Source organism: Heterocephalus glaber, unplaced genomic scaffold (assembly GCF_053883595.1).
Source record: "Heterocephalus glaber isolate CG9 unplaced genomic scaffold, H.glaber_assembly_v1.0 deba00001861, whole genome shotgun sequence".
NCBI lineage: Eukaryota > Metazoa > Chordata > Mammalia > Rodentia > Bathyergidae > Heterocephalus > Heterocephalus glaber.
The window spans coordinates 1054483-1058249 of record NW_028258501.1 but is presented as its reverse complement, the minus strand read 5'-3'; the positions used below and the strand labels follow the sequence as shown (position 1 = coordinate 1058249).

At 59.1% G+C, this 3767-nt stretch overlaps 1 long non-coding RNA gene across 1 annotated transcript; it reads left to right on the top strand.

The window, feature by feature from the left end:
* The first annotated feature begins 2466 nt into the window (after positions 1-2466).
* Positions 2467-3465, top strand: LOC106008685 (uncharacterized). The gene is made up of 3 exons (XR_015448408.1): positions 2467-2655; positions 2979-3101; positions 3283-3465. It is a non-coding gene; the product is annotated as an uncharacterized LOC106008685 (long non-coding RNA).
* The last annotated feature ends 302 nt before the right edge of the window (positions 3466-3767 follow it).

The following is a 3767-nucleotide window of genomic DNA, read 5'->3' as shown; positions in this document are numbered from 1 at the left end:
GGTCCAAGGCGCCTGCGCAAACACACACTTGCGAAGCCTCCTAGCCAGTGACTGGTTTACAGACATACACACACACTCACACTCACACACACTCACACACACACATACACACACACACACACACACACGGAACAACAACGAATGAGGGCTCCCTTGAGAAGCTCTGCCCTGTAGACCTAAGAAGCCTGCACAAACAGATCCCCTTAGGCCCATGTGAAGAGGAGTCAGTGCTGTTATACCCTGGCCCTTAAAGCTACAAGGCTGCCACTCCCATGTGCGCATGCCCTAATACCTTTGACATGTGGCTGGTTCCCGCCGAGCCCACCCCCTCCTCAAGCCCCCCAAGCATCCCAGAAAGACCATGTGGTGCCCATAGGGGCCGCCCCACCCATGGGCACTGTGCAGGCTCATCCCCCATCACAGAGTTCCGGCGGCAAAGGGTGCTTCCAAGCCAAGCCTGTCCAAGGCCATCTGTCCCCTTCCCCACACAAGAGGTCCAGGCCTGGGGACACGATATTGGGCATGTGGATCCCTGCCAGTGCCGGTCTTCAGGATTTGCCCAGGATACTTGCGCCTTCAGTGACATTCGTCACTGTCATGTCCCATCGTGTCGTCCTGAAGCCAGATCTGGGGAACAGTCTTCTGACTCATCAGCCTGGCTTCAGGTGCCTGGGCCCTCAACTGGCAGGTGACTCTGTGTCTACTTTTGTGTCTGGAGGTGGTCAAGTGGACAGGGGAGGAACCACTGTAGGTGGGAGGTGGGGATGGCACCGCCGGGGAGCCCTGGGCCTCCACACGGGGACACAAAGTATGGCACCAGGTGGAGACAGGACCCCAGCCAGGGCCTGGTGAGAGGAGAGGTCCTTCCAATGACAAGATTGTTGTTCAGAGGGCCGGTGATTTAGCTCAGTGGCGGTGATTTAGCTCAGTGGCACCGCACCTACCTCGCAAGTGCAAGGTCCTGAGTTTGATCCGCGATAGAGCACCCCCAAAACAAACAAACAAACAAACAAACGTGTAGAACACAGCCCACGGAGAACAGGGCATTGAGGATACCAAAGAGCTGGCATAAAAGCACACCCTGTAGTGGCTTGAATTCTCTGGTCTTCCTTCAAAGTCCTGAGATTGGCATTGGGTGGAGGAGAGGCTTAGAAGACACAGCTCTCACAAACAATGGGCTGGACACAGAGCTCATCGTTGTCTTCTTGCCCATGGATTCATCTTCATTTTCACTTCGTCTTTGTCCTGTGTTCCTTTTCTTGCCTTTTCAGCCACAAGAGCTCCATTGTACCTATATCACGTTTCTGTTGGTTGCTGTGGGACACCTCCCCCCCCCAACTCCTCCCAGTTTGTGTGTGGCACCTTGGTGGAGAGGGCAAGATGCTGTCTTGCTGGCATCAACTGTGGTCCTCAGATCAAAGGAAAGAAATGGCTGGAGGGGCTTCTCAGAGGAGGGGGCCCCTGGGCATTTTCCCGTGTGTTTATAGGACACTGAACTGTCAGCCTCTCCCATAGCTTGCCCTCCGCAGGGTGTAGGGATACACGGGGTCGTTTCCCAGGCACCTCCAGCACCACAGAGAGCCACCAGCCTTTGTGGCTAGTTGCAGGATGGAGCGCGGAGTGCACCTGAGGGCCGTGCCAGCAGAGGAGCCTGCTGCTGGGATATGCCCGGATGACTGGTGGCTCCTCGGTCCTCCTGCACACATTGGTGGGGCCCTGCTTTGTTTCCCTAGCAGTCAAGAGGAGGGGGGATGGACAGGTGTCTCAGGCCACGTCCCCATCCTCACTCTCTCCCTTGTGCACACTCAGCCCCGGCTCAACAGGAGGGCACCACGGGATGGCAGAGACGAATGTGGCTGCCGGAGCAAGTGTCCTGGGCAAATCCCGAGGACGGGCACGGGCTGGGATCCACATCCCCACTGTGTCCCCAGGCCTGGACCTCGTGTGCGTGTGTGTAGGGGACAGGACGGGCTGGGCCCGTGGCCATCTCCTCCCCCATCAGAACTCAGCGATGGGGGATGGGCCAGCACAGGGCTCACGGGTGGGGCTGACCCTGCGGGCATCGCGGGGTCCAGCGGCATTCCGGGGTGTCCAGGCCCGACCGAGGCAGCGCCTGTTCCTACCAGGGCTCTGGAGAGCCTGGCAGATGCCCCCGTTACGGAGCTGGGTCTCCTGACGCCTCGGTCCCTCTGTGGCCAAAGGGGTCTGTGGGACTCGGGGCTGGGCCAGCTTGGAGGGGATCAGACACTTGCGGGGCCATCGATGGGAGGCAAGGGACAGCCCTTTGCCTGGCAACCAAAAACTAGTTGAAGCAGGAAGACCAGGTTGGGGGAAAGCAGCCCACCCTGAGGGCCCATTGGCGCAGGCGCCGTGGGCATGTCGTGGTGCACTGTGGGTCTGAAAGGGGTGGGGCTTCATAGGCGCCTTCTTCCCCTCAAGGAGTGCGTAGCCCTCATCCTCGTCGTCGGGGCGGGCTCTGAGGGGACGAACCGAGACACCCATGCAGGCCCCTTACCACGGCTCCAGTGGAGCAGAGGGCCATGAACGTGACCAGGGTGGCACAGTTTCACGGGTTGTCCAGATACCTCGGGGCCCATGGCCCTTTGGGGAGATTGTGCTCGTGGTCAGCAGCCCAAGGATGGACCTGCATGAACTGTATCCTTCCTGACGTGGCCGGCGTGGCCCAGAACGTGGGGGGACAGAGAAGCGTCAGGAGAGGGGCGGCTGGGACTCAGCGGCGCAGGGATGGAGAGCAGGAGAGGCGAGGCTGAAGCCGGAGGCCCGAGGGCCGGGCCCAGGAGCAGGGCTGTGGTCCGGGCCAGGGAGAGCCGGGCGGGCCGAGGCGGGGGAGGCAGAAGCCTGCAGAGAGGAGGCCTGAGGCGCCCAGGATGTGGGGCAGCTGCAAGGCGGGGGTGTGAGGGCCTGGCCGGTCCGGGGGCCCGGTCCCTACAGCACCGTGCCTTGACCACTCTCTACAGCAGCCTCAGGGTGCCTTTCCCATATCCAGGAGAGGCGGAGGTCGCCCGAGGGACCTTGACCCTTCTCAGAGAACACGTTGACATTCGCAGGGAGTTCATGGTGGATGGCAGTTTGTTGACTGTGTCAGTCCTGCAAGGCGCTGGGGCTCTGGGGCCCTGGGGCTCTGGGGCTCTGGCCCCAAGCAAGGGGGCGGCTGTTAATGGACACAGGGAGGAGCCTAAGTGTTAGGACCAAACAGGGTGTGGGCTGTAACCTAGCTAAGAGTCCTGACTATTGGCTGGAGTTTCCTTTTCTCTCTTTCAGGGGATGGGTTGACCCGGACCGTGACAGCCTCCAGACAGTGTTCAACCGCTTCCTCGACGACCTTGCCCTGCTCTTGCGGACCATGCGGTGCTTTGGGCCCCCATTTCCCCCCATGTCTCTGCCAGACAAAGGGGGCTGAAGCCCAAACGCCCATGCCAGACAGCTCATCCTTCCCTAGGCCCTAAATTCCTGAATTAATCATCACGTCCTTCTTAGACCTTAGTTTTTCCTGCCTTTGCTAGTTACTCATTGGGTGCTCGGGGCCCACTTGTTTTGTTTCCCTGTTGTTGTACAAGACACAATGAAATGTGTGTCACTGCAGAAAATAAAGCTGAGCAATGATTCCATGCCTGAGTTTCTTTAGCTGAAGCATCTCCCTACTCTAGCTTTTTCCTCTGAGGACAAAGGCAACTGCCTGGGGGGGACACGTAGTTACAGGTGGAGGTAGAGGTGGAGTTAGTTAATTCAACAACACCTGGATATAA